Here is a 17,606-nt window from a genome sequence, read left to right as displayed (position 1 = left end):
AAGTGAAAAAGCACTATTAGAAAATATCTGTTAGATATGACCTCAATTTATAATAGAAATTAGATGGAAAGAAAATACAGCAATTGGTTGGTTCTAGGATGCAGATGTATTCCCATTTCATCATTGCAAAACTCAGCATGTGTCTTACAATTAATGGAACCTTCTAGTTATAATTACAAGCATTTGGGGTTTTTCTATTTGTTTGTTTTTTAGTGTTACATAAAATAAGGTTGCACCTCTTAGATTTGAAAAAATAATATGCCAATATAATAGGTTCGGATTTTACTGCGTGGCATTACTATGTACTTTCCCCCCTCAATGAGGGCATGCTTGTGAGAGTATGCACACATTTAGAAAAGAAGCAATTCTATTTCAGTCCACTGATATGTGACATTCTGTACACTCTCACCTAGTAAAAATTTTAGTTTATCTAGGACTCTCTATTCAACACCCTAAGCAAGTTTCTAGGGTCTACCTGGGTCAAAAATTCATTTGGGATCAAGTTAATTTTTCACCAGAATTCTGTTTGGAAATCCAAAGTATTCAGATCTATCTATGGACTTTTGTACCTTCCAACAACATGAGTCCCTTACTCATCCCAGTTCACTCAGAGAATTCTTGGTGTGTGACTTGCCCATCAACTTTTCTTCAAATCTGAGTCTCTTTCTCTTATCCTGTTCAGTCTGCTATTCTCCACTTACATTCATAATATATGCTAATAAATGTTCCTCATGGGGGCTGGGAGCTCAATGAGAAGGGTGTGGCTTAGAATTCACAAACTCTTAGGTTTGAAACCTGTTTCTGCCCATCACTAACTATGTGACCTTGGGCAAATTACTAACCTCCCTATAACTCAGTTTTTGTCTTGTAAAGTGGAAATACCAGTCCCATAGGAATGTTGGATGGATTTCATGAGCTAATGTGTATAAAGCAGTAGATACATGTTCATATGTCCAATAGATATTCATTTTGCTTTCTTTTTTATTTTATTGATATATGGCTTTGGCAAATAGACATGACCTCTCACATAGTTTTCCAAAAGGGTTCTCATCAGTGCACACTTAATTCATTTCAAACCCAGGAGACTTCCCCATGCCTTTGCTACCTGGGAAACCTTTCCAACTACACTTCTTCCACTTACATATAAAAACTTCTTCAGGGGATCCCTGGGTGGCTCAGTGGTTTTGCGCCTGCCTTTGGCCCAGGGCGCGATCCTGGAGTCCCGGGATCGAGTCCTGCGTGGGGCTCCCGGCATGGAGCCTGCTTCTCCCTCTGCCTGTGTCTCTGCCTCTCTCTCTCTCTCTCTCTCTCTCTCTCTCTCTCTGTGTCTATCATAAATAAATAAAAATAAATCTTAAAAAAAAAGAAAACTTCTTCAGAGGTCTACAAATTCTAGCTTATACCCCACAGTCATCTTTCCTCGATTCTATTATCCTTACATAACCAAATTAACTCCTTTGGATTCTAAGCTGACTGAATAATTATCTTCTCTGCACTGACTCTTACAAGGTTGAGTAAAATGGAAAGGGTGGAAAGGTAGAGAAATGTATGAGATTAGCAATAGGATTTTCTAGTAAAAAGCAAAATCCTGGGGCCTACAAGATAGACCAAAGAAAAGTGAGTTCTCTCTAAGTAGCTCCAGAAAAGTATCCTGAATTAGAGCTCTGATTTTCTAATTTTCTTAGGACCTCTGCATCCTAACCTAATCCTGTTGTCTTATTTGCTGTCACCTTACTTTGTGCTCTTTCTTACCCATGTTAGCCTTAATGGTTTACATTCTAACCCTACATTCTCTCCACCGTACTGTCTGATTCAACCCTATGTTTCCTTATAATTTGCTCAAAAAAATTTCCTTATATTTAGTCTCTAAAAAAAAAAATCAGTTTGACATTCAGACTTCATTACTATGATATTAGGCCTGACTTTATTCATTCTTTTTCTAAAACTTGCCCTATTCTCCTATTGCATCAGAGACCTCAGATGGTATAGGTAAAAACAGGGACTCATAAGAACATATCTTGGGATACCTGGGTGGCTCAGTCAGTTAAGTGACTGGCTGCCTCTAGGGTTTGGCTCAGGTCTTGATCTGAGTCATGAGATGGAGCTCCGTGTTAGGGTTCTGTGCTCTGTGGAGTCTGCTTGAGATTCTCTCCCACCTGCTCACATACTCTTCTCTCTCTAAAGTAAATAAAAACTTTTTTTAAAAAAGGGCATAGCTCTACCTCTCTTTAGAAGGAATTGGAGAACTCAAATAATGTTGAGAAAAAAATTAATAATGCTTTAAAGTACATCTATCGGGAAAAGCTAAATGGTCTTATACAGGGAGTTATGGTGCTGTCTACGAGGGAGTTTTATTTTAAAATCTAGTTCCTACCTCTCAATTGGGGTTTATAACTCTTTCTCATTACTGAAAAATGTTGACCTGAGAGGGTGAACCATAACCATATGAAAAGTACCACAAAGAACTTCACAATAGGTAAGGGTTAACAGTCTACAAAAACAGAAAGCTATGAGAGTTTAAGGTCCTCTAGGAAGAAGCAAACATCCCGGGAAAGACAAGAAGGGCAAAAAGAATACTGAATTACAAAATGCCAGTTCTGGACATAGTACATTTACTCCCACAACCACAGATTATCACTAAATTCTTTAATGAGAAAGAATTAGAATTTAATAACAAAGCATAGAGGGTAGGCTTCAGTGCAACCTCATGTTTTACTTACAACCTGTTCTCTAGAGCCAACATTCTTTAAGTGAAGACAAGCAAATGAAAACAATATATGCAATATATTCCATAAAAATGATAACATTTGCTACTATTTATTAATCATTGTCAAGCAGTGCTGTGAGCACATGGATTCTTTCATTTAATGCTACAACCACCTCTGCAGCAGCCACTGTTGTTCCCCAGTTTTTTCAGTTGGGAAGAAAGCCTGAGGCTCAGAAAGGTAAATTAGCTTGCCAAAAGTCCCTAAGTTAGGAGCAAATAGCTTTTGGATTTGAATGCAGCATGTTTAACAGTGCATACGGAGCTCTTAATCAGGAGGTCATATTGCTTTGCATAGTGAAGAGTGGAGATAGGATTTACTTGGGAGAGTTTGGAAGGGTGAGGAAGAGTTGGAAAGTCTGCAGAACTGGCGGGTGTAAAGTGGCTTAGGAAGGTGCAGGAAGCAGTAGCAATTCCTGCTCTTCCATGCCACTTCTCCCAGGCTCTGCCCATCGCTACCTCCACCCAGTCTTATCTTCTTACACTTACTATTTGTCCCAAGGAGGCCATACTAATCTCCCCCATTCTCCCACTGAGTAACATGTTCATATTTTTTTATGTAGTAAATATATCTCCTCCTGAAGCCTCCCAACACTCCTTCCCTTAAAAAACAAAAACAAAAAAAAACAAACAAAAAAACCCCAGCAATACCTTGTTTGCTGCTTGAAATGTGTGAAATGTGATTGTGTTTACTTTTTGAGATTGAAACCAATCACATACAAAAATACCTTTTTAGAGGAGAAAGATGTCAGTTCTAGCTGCATTCAAATATCCAATCTTTTCTGACTCACATTGAACAACCTTGAGCAAATCATTCTCTAGTTTCTTTTCTCTGCTTGTGCTTTACAGCAGCAGTGAGAAAGGCTGCTCCAAGTATGGTACGATCACTCAAATATTAAAGCTTTTTACGCTCTTTGCTTCTGTTCATTCTTTCTTTCCTTTTGATCTAACAAAACTTCTTAAATTATAAATTAGAAAGTTGAAGCTTTTTTTTTTTTTCCCTTTCCAAGATAAGGGAAAAATTTATGACTTCAAAAAACTGTAAGTAGCATAGGGCAGCAGACCACATCAATGTTTTCATTTGGTATGTGGCAAGAGATACCCTGAGAAAGATTCCACATTAGGATGATCTCTTATGGATTTCTGTTTGTTTTTAAATATAGTGAAACAAGCTAGTTGTTTTTACTTCGAAGATGAAATATCCCCATTCCCTTTTTAAAAATATATAATCAGCCATTTTACAAAATCCAGCTCTATTTTGCCTCTTGAGATTTCCTAGTACATCAGCTGGTAGATGATTACTTTTCACCCTTGAAACAAATGAGAGAAAATTAGTCAATCTAACAAATAATATAGTGGGGAAGTTAGAAATGGAGTTCTTTTGGGGGGATATTACTTTCTGCAATACAACTGGCTAGTCATTTTGAGAATTTGTCTTGTTTGTTTTTATCTTTTCTGATATGTAAGAGTGTAACCTTCAGGTTACCTCTTCTGACTGTTTTTCCTCCTTGGTCAAGGTGATCTTCTGAGCTCTCCTGTCTTGATGTGCAAACAAATATCAAGGGATTCATCACACTGAAGTATGAATAAACATTTGTCTTCACACTAGCATCGGAACTTCTTCAGAGCAGGGAGCCATGCCATTTCCTCCCTTTATCTACCAGTACAGTATGAGGCAGAGTAGATACTCAGTATGTGGTTTTGGAAATAAACTGAATCTGGCTGTACTTTAATGGAAATATGATTAATGATGGGGACATTTGTCCAGGATGTTTTATCTCACTGAATGGAAGAGAAAGTTTAGAGGTGAATTCCAACGTACAAATAAAATGACAAGCATAAAAACATACTCCAAGTATTTCTTCCCTTCCTTAAGCCAAGAAAAAGTGCCAAAATCTCATAAGAACAAGTTGGTCCAAACTATGTTTGAACAAGTCAGAAAAATTGTGAGAATAGGATTTTTTTTCTCACTGCATCATTTCTGAAAAAGAATGAAAAAGATAGTACAAATCTGGGGAGTTAACAAAGACACTTAACTTTCATGAGGAAAAAAGTAGCAACAAATAATGCAAAAGCGTAAAAACCCTTAGATGGTCTTTGCATGATGATCTCAAGCATTCTAATTTATCCTGTGGGTTTGTCTGTTTTTTGTTTTTGTTTTTTTTTTTTCCTAAGCTCTAAAAGATACTGTTGCATAGTCCACATTCGTGGCCAAACAGCTGATGTATATGATGTCCAGAAACCCTCAGGACAACTATTAGGATAAGATGTGACATTAATAATGAGGCTTCTCTGAATTAGAATAGCACTTCACAGTTTATAAATATCTCTACATATAATATCTGAATTTATTCTCATCAAAATTGTATATGGTAGAAAAACCATGTCCTGCTATTTTATCCCCATCTTACAGAAGGCAAAACAAATCCTCAGTATCTCCCTTAGGATAATAAGGCTTTAAACCCATCTATGGCTTCAACAGCTGTGATGAGAGTCAGCCATGAGATGCCATAGCAACGGGCAGGACCCGACCAGCTCAGTCATTCAGTCCACCACCAGGGTTTGATACCGATACCGAGATTTTACTTGACTCATGCCAAATACAAATTTAAGACAAACAGCTGAGTTCCTGCAATACAATAAATATTTTTTGACCCTTCTATGATGTAGAGTCACATAGTAAATGTGTAAAGCATTAAAGGAAATATTATTTACTGATTTTTTTATATAGTTGCAAGCATTTAAAGTGGTTACTTGAACTTCTCATAAAACTCCACAGAGCCAGCATTATTATGTCTATTTTCTACAATATTTCCAAAGTAGCAAAGCTATAAAATGTTGGAGCTGGAACTTCAAACCAATTTTGCCCAACTCCAGAGTCCATTTCATGACATCATCCTGCTTTCCTGAAGATGCAGCAGGGGATGTTTTTTATTACTAAGACTCCTAGAAAACCTGAGTAGGTCTTTGAGGCAAAATATGCTTGAAAATAAAACATTATTTCCAAGTAGTAGTCATTATCAGCTCATAATTGAAATGAAGAAATGCTACAAACCAGTGTGTTCTGACACAAAAGCTGTCTGCAGGCATGTGGTTGTGGTTCCAATTCTCACTTTGTAAACAGTCAGGTTAATCTGATTTGTTTCTTCTTTGCTTTTGTTTCTTTGAAATTGATGTCAGCTTCATTCGTGGTAGGAAATTGGTTGTTCCACGGCATTCAAAATCACATGTTTGCCTCACCTGTCCAGCTGAATTTAAAATGGAAAGACTTGTCTTACAGCAATTGTATATACGATTTATATAAGACATGTGTATCTGCAGATAGATTAATTTGGTCTAAAGTTGTTATAATGACAGGATCCCTGCATGCCAAGTACAGGATATGATAATGGAAAGAATATGGGGTTTCAGAATCCAGCTGTGCTCGCTTTTAAAACTGAGTGACCTTGAGGAAGTCATTTCTCTGCTCTGAACCTTGGTTTGTTTTCATGTTGTTACAAAGATCAAATAAAATCTGAAGGACTCTAAACATGAGGTTGATTGTCATCATCATCTTTGTCATTAACAAAACAATAGTAGGAAAAATATTTTGATAAAAGAGAAACAGTATTCTCAACAATATTTTTGTGAAGATTTAGATCAATTTATTCACAGGAAGAAATAGAAACGACAGTAAAAAGGAGAAATTTGCAAAAGATAGGATGGTAAATCTATATTTCCTCTCTCTTCCTGTTTCTCATTACCTTAACAGTGCCTCTTCCTTTCTGCATTCCTTTCCTCTGTAATCTCTTGACCCTAGCTGAAGAGCAAAGAATAAAATGATTAGTCTTTTGTGCTCCTAGTTGTTTCCCGGGGTTATGGTGGGGTGGGGTAGGAGCTAGTGGCAGAGCAAAGCTAGCACTTAACAAGCAGTTGGCAAAGTCTCTTAGGAACACAGAGATAAAAAAGGAAGAAGGTGATGTAGATACACTATGGTCAAGCAACTTGAAGGTCAGGAAAGGGCCAAGGATAAAAGAAAGATGGTAGGACTTCCAAGTGTGGTTGGAGTTCACATTTTTCACAATTACAGGGAACTGAAAGCTTTTCAACTTCACAATCCTCATCTAAACAGCTTTTGTTTATCTCAGAGGGTAGATATGGTAATTACATGAAATAGCATATATAAAATTGTTTTGAAAACTATGCAGTCCTATACAAATGTTATTATTTAATATCACTATTCCCTTACCCTTATCCTTACTTTTCTAAATATGGCTTGTTGGCATAGGTACTGCTCACAATGGTTTGCCCGAAGACACTCCTTTTCAGGTGTGGTGTGTAGTGTTTCACAAGAGTTAACATAATCATCATTTCCTAGCAAACTGTTCTAACAGATCACGAACATGCTATTCTATACTCTTTGTTAAATACGATTTTTTTAAACTTACTCTAAAAAAATCAGTGCAGTGATATTAAAAGAATTTTATATGTCCATTTATTTGTCTTTAATTTATGCAGGTATATACTGAAAGCAAACTATATGCTAGGTGTTATGCTGAGTTCTACAGATAGAGCAAGCAAACTTTGTCAATAGCCAGCAAGGATATGAGGGATTAGACTTCACATGATACCCTTATTACACATATAAAATAATTTTTCTCTGGACCATTCTTTTTCTTCTCTTTCTCTTTCTTTCCCTCTCTCTTTCTTTCATGAAATTTTAGAAATTTGCAATTTTAGAAAGAGCCTAGGGGATTCTTATGATAGTGATTGGAGGATTTTGAAAACCACTGTTAATAACCATTGCTGCAAAAAAGACATTTGTAATATATAATGTGTTCTTTCTAACTCATAAATTTCATTAATTAACAAGTAGCTGGAAAGACCTGTTTGTTTGTTTTTAACCTTGTTAAAGTTAGACTGAAATATCACATTAGCTACTAGATCCCACATTTGCTTATTCACTGTTGAAAACTATTTCCTTATTGAGGCCTAGTTGATTCAAGAGGCCTAGTTGTGAAGTTGAAAATGCATCTTATCTGCATTTTGTCAGCATAAATTCAAGCCTTTTAATGGTCAAAGGCAAAGATAGACTTCTTGGGTCTGTGAGCCTTTCTGATTACAGTAAGAGAGCATATCAGTCAAGTCTAGACTCATATTTTGGTTCCACTATCTAGAACCTAGTCACAATCTAGTGATTTTGCCCTTCTGATTTTGCCCTTTGGTTGCTGTCTAAAAACTGGGACTATAATACTGGTCTGAATAGTGTTGTGCTTAATGAATGGAATAGTGTATGTGAGCATGATCAGCACACTGGTGTTGAGGAAATGGTCAAACCAATGAAAATCCACTCAATATTGACATCTTTTAGATTAAAGAACCAAGGTTTTTTTTTGTTTTCGTTTTCGTTTTTGTTTTTGTTTTTGTTTTTAATCCTTTCACCTATTCAACTCCTACTCATTAGTAGGATGAATTTGGAAATTAAAAGAAGTCATTTGGAAAGCTCAAGATTCTGGCTATCTTAATTTTCTTTAATCTGTCTATGAAAGGGACTTGAATGGCAAAGAAAATGAGAAGGCAGCCAGCTCCAAGAAATTTCATGTATTATTAAATATTTTAAAAAATATTACCTTTCTTCTGTCCACTTCACTCTTCTTTGTCTTTGATATTTAAATCTTAGGGCAAAAATAGGAAAACACAAATATATTCCCTTTCATTATGTTTAAATTCTAAAAAAGAAGAGGCTTTCCTCATTAGAATGAAACATTCTTTTTTTTTTTTTACACTCTTATAATAAAGAAATTTTGAATATGAAAGAATTAACTGTTAAGATTAGTAAAATAATAACATGATTATAAACAATGCGATAAGTAATGCTGTTATTTAGATATTAATATATCAAAAGCAATACTATTTGGATATTTGAACTGCATATTACACATCCCATGTATTATGCCAAGTAATAACATTAAGACATCAGCAAAGCAAGTATTAATTTTACCCATTTTACAAATGAGGAAACCGAGGTGCAGAAACACTGAAATTATTAAATGCAGGAGGTAGAACATGAATTCTACTCAACAAATTTGTTGTTCTTTTTTGTTCAAAATACAATCACATAAACAGTCATAATATTTTAATTCTATTATTCTTCTTTATTTCCCATATGCAAGGCAAAATCAGCTCAAAACAAGTGCAGCTCTTCAAAGGAATTTATTTATTTATTTATTTATTTATTTATTTATTTATTTATTTATAAAGATTTTATTTATTCATTCAGGAAAGACACAGAGAGAGAGAGAGGCCCAGACATAGGCAGAGGGAGAAGCAGGCTCTCTGCAGGGAGCCCGATGGGGTACTCGATCCCAGATGCTCAACCGCTGAGCATCCCTCAAAGGAATTTATTATAAAGCGATTTTATACAGAAATTATTGTAGGGCTTGTGCTCTTAAAAAAAAAAAAAAGTGAATATACTCATGATGCTGGTCCTCCATGAACTCTAAATAAAGACATGAATAGGTTAGAAAACAAAGTTGAGAGTGCCTATTCTGAGCTAGCCACTACGTGCATAGGCTATTTTGTTTCATCTTCGCACAGAGTTAATATGTGTTTTCTTGACTTTACAGATGGGGAAACAGATTGAGGTATAGTTAGCGACATACCTTACCCAAGTAGACATAGGCATGAGGAGAGACAAAGTCTAAACTGGAAATTTGATTCATGTGACTTGAAGAATAATGCACCTTTCTCTCTGTATCTTTCTGCCTCCCAAGAGGGAAACAAATGATTTGTTGGGTTGATGTCACCTCCTCCCATATCCCTTTCCCCTATCTGGTGAGAAGGTTGAGTGGATCTCAGGTATACTGTGGAATCCATGGCTTTACAGTAAAAGGAAACAGGCCTCCCTGCACCCTCTTCTTTCTTGTGAAACAAATAGCATATTATTCCAAATTGCACCAAATGGTGGGTGCAAATATATACCAGTCTAAGGGTTATTTATATATGTAGTGAGGAAAAAAGAGAGAGACACTTAGGTCTTTTTTTTTTTTAAATTTTATTTATTTATTCATGAGAGACACACAGAGGGAGAGGCAGAGACATAGGCAGAGGGAGAAGCAGGCTCCATGCAGGGAGCCGACCTGGGTCTTGGTCGGAGTCTCTAGGATCACGCCCTGAGCTGAAGGCTGCGCTAAGCTGCTGAGCCATTTGGGCTGTCTGACACTTAGGTCTTAAAAAAAAAAAAAAATCAGATGGATTTGGGGCTGAGAGTATCTTTACCTGTATACAGATGGATTCAATGAAAATTGGTTAAGCCTCATGCCTTCCAAAAAGGCAGATGACTCACTCATTCCAGTTGTAAATGGTTAAATTTAAGAAGCACTTTTCTGAGAAAAAAAAAAAAAAAAAGATAATACTTTTAAGGAGAATTGATTGACTAATGCCCAAAGGAAGAGCATTCTCAATTTTATTTCCTCCAGAGATCTTTGAGCCACTCTGCAAACCAATACCTAAACGACATGGAGAGAAACTAGATGGAAATGAGCCATAAAGAAACTGAAAACTGGGAACATTGTATAGCCATTATCTGAGCCGTTAAAACTCCAGCTAAGCAAGAGGGTGACCAGAGCTCCTCTACCTTGCACCTGAATCACCAAGCCTTTCATGTATTCTTTGGGGTTGCTTTGGAATCAGCTCAACATTTTATTTTGCCTTATAAGTGTGGGATAGTGAGAGAGTCATAGCTTTGGAGTCACACAAAATTCAAATCTCTCTTTGCCGCTTACCAGCCAGAAATCAAAATTGAAACCCACACTCATGTGGCTCCAAAGTCCTTGTTCTTTCTTTGAATCACATTGTCTTTAAAAGTAGACATTTCTCAGCAGCCCTTTGTAATATCTGATATGCCACCCTTGGAAGCAATTTATAGTTTAAGAAAAGGAAAACTAGTATTTATTGAATGCCTGTATGCCTATCACTCTGCTAGGTACTCATTCATGTGTGTATAAATGTAAATATATATACCAATATATATAGCAATACATATTGGTATATATATTATATATATTATATCCTTACCAATATATGAGGTAAGGATACAACTGGGGCTGGAAACTAAATACACACACAAACACACACACATATTTGCATTTGTATTTATCTATCTATCTATCTATCTATCTATCTCATACAATTGTATATGTACACATACTCATATATATATATATACATAAGTATCTTACATAATTAACACAATAACCCTGCTAGTAAGGATCACATCAATTAAGGTATACAATTAACAAGTTGCTACTGGAAAAAAAAAAAAAAAAAAAAAAATTGCTACTGGAATTTGGTTTTAGAGAGGCTTGATTGCAAAGATAAAGCTTGTTCTACCATAACTCGCAGCTTTGGGGGATCAGTGTTCCTTTCCGTTAAAAAAATAAAAAAAAAAAAAAAGTGTTTTTCTAGTATAGGAAAACCTAGAATAATAAATTCATGCTGGTACCCAGTGAGGTCTGTAAACTCTTTGAGGTTAGGGAGATTTTTTGTTATATCCTACACTGCACTCCATATGCTGCCAATCTACAAGAAATATCTAATAATAACAACCACTTAGAATCTGTTAGCATCTGGGGTGTGTCTGACAGTACAAGTCTATAATTATGATATCTTACGGTTAAAGGTCATGAATCTTTGTATTTATCTATCTATCTATTTATTTATTTATTTACTTATGTTATTTATTTCTTCTGGCAAGTTTGTAAATGACAGATTGGAATAGTTGACTTCAGTTTTGTGGCTTCTCCTTAATTGCTTTTATTTTTCTTCTGCAATAGGACTTCTCTTGTGATTTTTAATCAGGCTTTTAGCAAAAATATGAATCAATTAGCAATTTTCCACCCCTTTTATGAATCCTACACCCTTCTCCCCTCTTGTGAAAGATACTTCTACATCCCAGGGCATAGACAAAGAAGTAAAGCCCAAGGTGAGAATAAAGGAATTCCTTTGAAATACAAATGGGATAAGGATGAACCTGGAGCTGGACACCAATCTTTTGGCTTCCTGATCTAATTAGTTGGTTTTCTTTGATAATTATGCTAATTATACTATTTTCTCCCTTCCTTCCTTCCTTCCTTCCTTCCTTCCTTCCTTCCTTCCTTCCTTCCTTCCTTCCCTCCTTCCTTCCCTCACCTCCTTCCCTCCCTCCCCTCCCTCCTTCCCTCCTTTCTTCCTTCTTTCCCTTCCTTCTTCCTTCCTCTCTCCTTTCTCTCTTGTGTACATATGAAAGGGGAAAGTGTACTGGCAATTTAGAGAAATAAGATAAGGTTTAGAGGCTCAAGGAAAACTAAGTGGTCTGTAGGTTGCAGAAAGTAAAATGGTGTGTGCAAAATCTGAAATGGTAGTGATACTGTCAGTCTTTCCTTTGTTTTTAGTTCCAATCTTGACAAAGTTATACAGGTTTTTTTTACTGCTGCACAACAGAATGAAATCCCTGGCATATGCATCCCAAATTGTGCAGTTTAATGTTTTGGGATATACAGGAATCTATATATATTCTAGCATAGTTCGGATCATCACTATGTTGTTTAGCATATTTGTTACATCAGGCTGATATGCTGGATGAAACCAAGGTCTCTTATTAGTAGAAAAGGGAAAGTTGTAAAGTAGAAGGCATATGGTCACTCTAAGGTTTTGATAAACCATGTGTTTTGGATGAAAACACCATGCAGATTCAAAAGTTTAAAGTGCTTTATTCAAAGGACCAGATATAGAGTTCAACTAGCTATAGACTCTTTTAAAAAATAAATTTTGGTGGAAGCCAGAGATTCCCTCTTGGAAAATAAAAATTGTTATATTTAAATCATGTCTGTGCAGAATGAGAGAAAGGAAGTAAATAAGGAAAAACTATGTAAGAAAATGAAGGGAAAAAAGCAGGAGGAAAGAATGAGGGGGGTTTGGAGGGACCACTAGGAAGTATTTGCCAGTGGGGTTGGACAGTTAAGCTAGAAGTCCCATTTTGGAGTGGAATGTCAAAGACAAGTTTGTCCAAAGTTATGTGTCAGCCAAGAGAAGGAGAAATGTAAGCTTTGTTTCACAAGGTATTAAGTGTGAGTCAGGTTGCAATTCAGATCATGTGTCAGTTCTGGGGCCCTTGTGCTTTTTAGCCTACTGCGCTTGAAGGATTTCTCATTCATCTATCTATGAGTTTGGCACTGAAAAGCCAATCAATCAGTATCTGTGGAAGAGAGAGGAGGAAGGAAGGAAGAGAGGAAGAGAGGGAGGGATGGAGGACAGACCCAAACAGGAGAATCAATAAGATTGAGAACCAATAAGAAGTTCATCCATGGAGGGATGCCTAGGTGGCTGAGTGGTTGAGCGTCTGCCTTAGGCTCAGGGTGTGATCGCGAATTCCAGGATCAAGTCCCACATCAGGCTCCATGCAGAAAGCCTGCTTCTCCCTCTGCCTATGTCTCTGTCTCTCTCTGTGTCTCTCTCATGAATAAATAAATAAAATCTTAAAAAAAAGAAGTTCATCCATGGATAATTTGTTATATACATTTTCCATTCAACAGACTATGGCACAACCATAAATGTATTGCTGGATATGTATTATGGCTTGACATGAAGACATGTTCATGATATAATAATCTTCACACAGGTGAAGCACAGTATTTTGGTAGCATATTTATTTGTTTAAAATATGTATAGAAAAAGTAGGGAAGTGCATTTAACAATGTCAACAATTATTTTTCTTTTCTTTCAGAATTCCCCATTTCCTTTTAATATAATGCCCTTTATGACTTTATGATAACAATCATAGTAATAATAATTACATTGAAATACATGAGAGAAAATAGGAGTGTTCTGGATAAGTTCTAGAGAGAGGTTATCACACCTGGGCCACATTTCTTGTAGGTGTCTCTAGCATCTTTATGTAGTTGGATGTGTTTATTCACATCCAGAGGACCTGGGGGGCGATGCTCACAGGTGTTTACCTTTCAGCTCTCTCAGGTGGTATTAGACTGTTCGTCCTTTTCTATAGCTGGAACATGCTCTCCTGTCTTAGTATTTCTATTGCATTTTAGCCAAGGTTGCTCAGAAGGGTGAAGGGGGGATGTTGATAAAAATAACTTGGACACCTTATAAAAAGGAGTGGATAGGTAAATTAATGAATGAATAAATGAATGAACGAATGAATGAATGAATTGTAATTTGAAATTAGAGGTCCAAATGCAGTTCAGCTACTAACAGTCTTTAATGTTTTAGCATCTGCCATCTTCCAAACTTATTTGCTTCATAAAATAATTATAGCGATATATATGACTCTCAGAAATATCAGGAAAATTAAATGAGATAACATGTAAAATTTTCTTCATGAACTTTAAGCAACATAAGCATGCTCCTTACTTATCTGGAACACAGCTCTTTATACTTTTTCCTGTAATAATTTTCCTGTGTGCATCATTTCCTCCAACAAGATTCTAAACTCTTTAAGCATTTGAACACAATCTGGTTGAAAGCTGTCTCCATGTTTTTTTATCACACTGTCTTGCTCCATAATTGGTTGCCAATAAATATTTTATTTGTTTTATTTATAAAATGCTTATACAACATCCAACCTTATTGGAAATATTCTCTCAAAGTAACTCATTTAATCCTCATTGCAACTCTGTGAAGGAGGTACTACTATTATCCTGTCACTAGAGACAAGGAAAGTAGGGCACAGAGGGTTTAACTAACTTGCCTACAGCCACACAGGTAATGAATAAAGAAGCCAGATTTTGAGCCCAGTTACGCTGACTCCAAAGTATATAAAATACATTTAAAGGGTTGCCATTATTATATCACCAGAATGGATAGAAAGGAACTTCTTTGAATGGATAAGATAATTAATGCAATTTATTAAGCAACCTCTATGTGCCAGGCACTATTCCGAATGATTTATATCCATTATCTGATTTAATTCTTTGAAGGAATATCAATATCCTCATTACCCTTCCTCTCCCACTTACATAGGAAAAGATTATGTAAATCTTTGAAAAAAATCATATCTCCATAGCAAATTTTTATTAAAGAACATTTTAAAAGTCATAATTAGATTTTAGGTGATAGCTTTATTTAGTCCAGACTGATTTAATTCATTTCCACTGGGGCAAGTACCTGTAGGCTAACTGGAGATAGAGGAGGCAAGTTAAACCCATAGATTCTAAATGTTACGACTCACTCATATTGCTCTCAATATTAGCCAGATATTTCACCAGATATTTCCTCTTAAAGAGAAGACAAATGAATTTAGGGCCCATACTTAGAGTAGCAATCTGAGCAGAAAAGAGGATGGACTTTAGAATCAGACAGCCCTGGATTCAAATCCTCTGTTACTCTGTGTGTGTTCTTAGGCAAACAACTCAACTTCTCCTGGTCTCTCTGTAAACAGAGATTAATAATACTTATATATTAGAGCTGTTGAAAATATAAATATAGCCATGCAAGTTAAAGGGCCAAGAAGAGTACTAGGGAAGGCAATGAGCTCCTGCAACGGGAAAGGTGAGAAAAGTGGCCTGTAAGAGACTGAAAGAAAGCACAGAGCAGGGCAAGAGTGTGGCAAATGACACGGTCAGCAATGACCTTATCATGCAGAATCTAATGAGCCATGGTAAGAATTCCTACTAAAAGCAGTGAGAAGCTTTCAAGGGCTTCTAAAGAACGAAGTGGTATGTTCAGGTGTGTTTATTTTTTAAAGATTTATTTACTGGGACACGTGGGTGGCTCAGTGGTTGAGCATCTGCTTTTGGTCCAGGGTGTGATCCGGGATTCCCAGGATCAAGTCCCACATCAGGCTCCTTGCATGGAGGTTGCTTCTCCTCCCTCTGCCTGTGTCTGCCTTTCTCTGTGTCTCTCATGAATAAATAAATAAAATATATTTTAAAAAAGAGATTTATTTATTTATTTGAAAGAGAAAGAGAGAGAGAGCACAAACCAGGGGAGGGGTAGAGGGAGGGGAATATAGAGAATCTCCAGCAGACTCCCCACTGAATGAGGAGCCTAATGCAGGGCTCCATCCCATGCCCCTAAGATCATGACCTAAGCTGAAATCAAGACTCGGAAGCTTAACTGACTGAGCTACCCAGGAGCCTCTCAAAATACCTGTTTATTTTTTAAAGAACTCTTTAGTTAAAGGATGCATGCAAAAATTATATAGTTTTACTTTAAATCCAGTTTGACTTCTTACTAAGTGTCAAGGACTATACCAACATTTTTTTCTTCTATATTACCTAGTTTAATTTTTATACATCCTGAGAAAAACTGAACCTAAAAGATTTTACATTTTACAAATGAGGAACTCAAGTGATAGGAGAACTAGAATTTGAGTTCAGGCTTATCTGACTCCAAGTGCTCTTGACACCACCTGGCACTCATTGCTATCACTCACCGCTATGTGTAGCAGTGTAGGGGGTAGGCAAGGAGCACCAGGAGTGTAGGGTCTCAGGCAGATATACCTTAATATAACCCTCATGTAGGTCACACCTGCATAACCCCTTCTCTTTGAACACAGCTAGACCTGGAACTTGCTCTTAATATGGCAAAGGTAAAGGAGATATTCATTCCCATGACAGCATTATGTTATGTAAGACTGCTTTAGCAGACTGCAGCACAAGACTCTTCTACTGGCTTTGAAGAAATAAGATGCCATGCTGTGAGAAAGCTATTTGGCAAGGAACTAAGGGCAGCCTCCAGGAGCTAAGAGTGGATACCTGGCTAACAATCAGCAAGAAAATTGTGCCTCAGTCTTACAACCACAGGGGACTGAATTCTGGGAACATCTACCTCATCTTAGAAGAGGTCCCAGGATCCAGAAAAAAATGTGGCCCAGCCAACACTTTGATAGCAGCTTTGTGAGAACCTGAGAAGAGGAGGCAGCTAAGCTATGCCTGGATTCTTGACCCACAGGTCAGTGATTGTACACTAGTACAGGTTCTGCTGTATCGAAGTGAAAGAAGAAATTGTGGCCACTTGAAGAGTAATATTTGACTCAAGGCTGCCCAATACCTGGAAAGAGAGAAAGTGAGAGAAGAACAAATTCTCCAATGCAGATTCACAAGTCAAGCCAGAGATAGGGCATAGATTATAACTGTAAAGGATACAAGGTGGGGTTACCTGTGAATTGACTCAAAAAGCTCCAATTCTACCTTTTCCATTTTTCCCTTTTCTAGACATTCTGTGCTTATCTTTAAGAGTAATTTTGGATTTTACCATACATAATACAGGAAGATAGAATTCCTGATATTTAGTTTTTTGTCCCAAGTGACTTTTCTTTAGCTAAGTTCAACTGTTTATTTACTTATTTATTTATTTATTTACTTACTTACTAACTTACTTATTTAATATCTTCTGAATAGTCAGCCAGAGAACACATGGACTAGGTGCTTATTCCATATACCATGTTCACAAGTAAAACAGAAATATTGAGCCATTAATTGAACATTTTCATCCATATTTAGGGTGATTATGTAATTTTTTCTCTTTTCCTTTGAAAAATGATATAACAATATAAAGATATTTTAAAACAATTTTTAATGAATTATACTATTTCCTATATACGTGTTTGTCTTTTTTTACCAGTCATTGTCCATATGCATTTATGTGTTAGAAAAGTATGGTCTTAATGAGAATGTTTTTTTTTTTTTAGCTGAAAGAAATAGCAAGCCCAACTAAAACTGACTTGTACTATAGGGATTGTGATCTCATATATTTCAGGAAGTCCAGAGGCAGAGGTCATTTATTTAATGCCGGTTTATTCAAGGTAAGAAGCTAACAGAGATATAAAGGCACTTTTGCCAAAAAAATATTGGGAAAAAAAGTGGCT

The 17,606-nt window shown here is 36.4% G+C and overlaps 1 protein-coding gene across 2 annotated transcripts in view; it reads left to right on the top strand.

Moving 5' to 3' along the window:
* Positions 1–17,606, top strand: part of TENM4 (teneurin transmembrane protein 4) — a 2,813,748-nt gene that overhangs the window by 1,105,108 nt on the left and 1,691,034 nt on the right. The window lies entirely within an intron of this gene.

The sequence above is a fragment of the Canis lupus genome, chromosome 23, assembly GCF_048164855.1.
Source record: "Canis lupus baileyi chromosome 23, mCanLup2.hap1, whole genome shotgun sequence".
Taxonomy (NCBI): Eukaryota; Metazoa; Chordata; class Mammalia; order Carnivora; family Canidae; genus Canis; species Canis lupus.
Note: the sequence above shows the minus strand (reverse complement) of the source record. Positions and strands in the feature narration are given on the sequence as shown.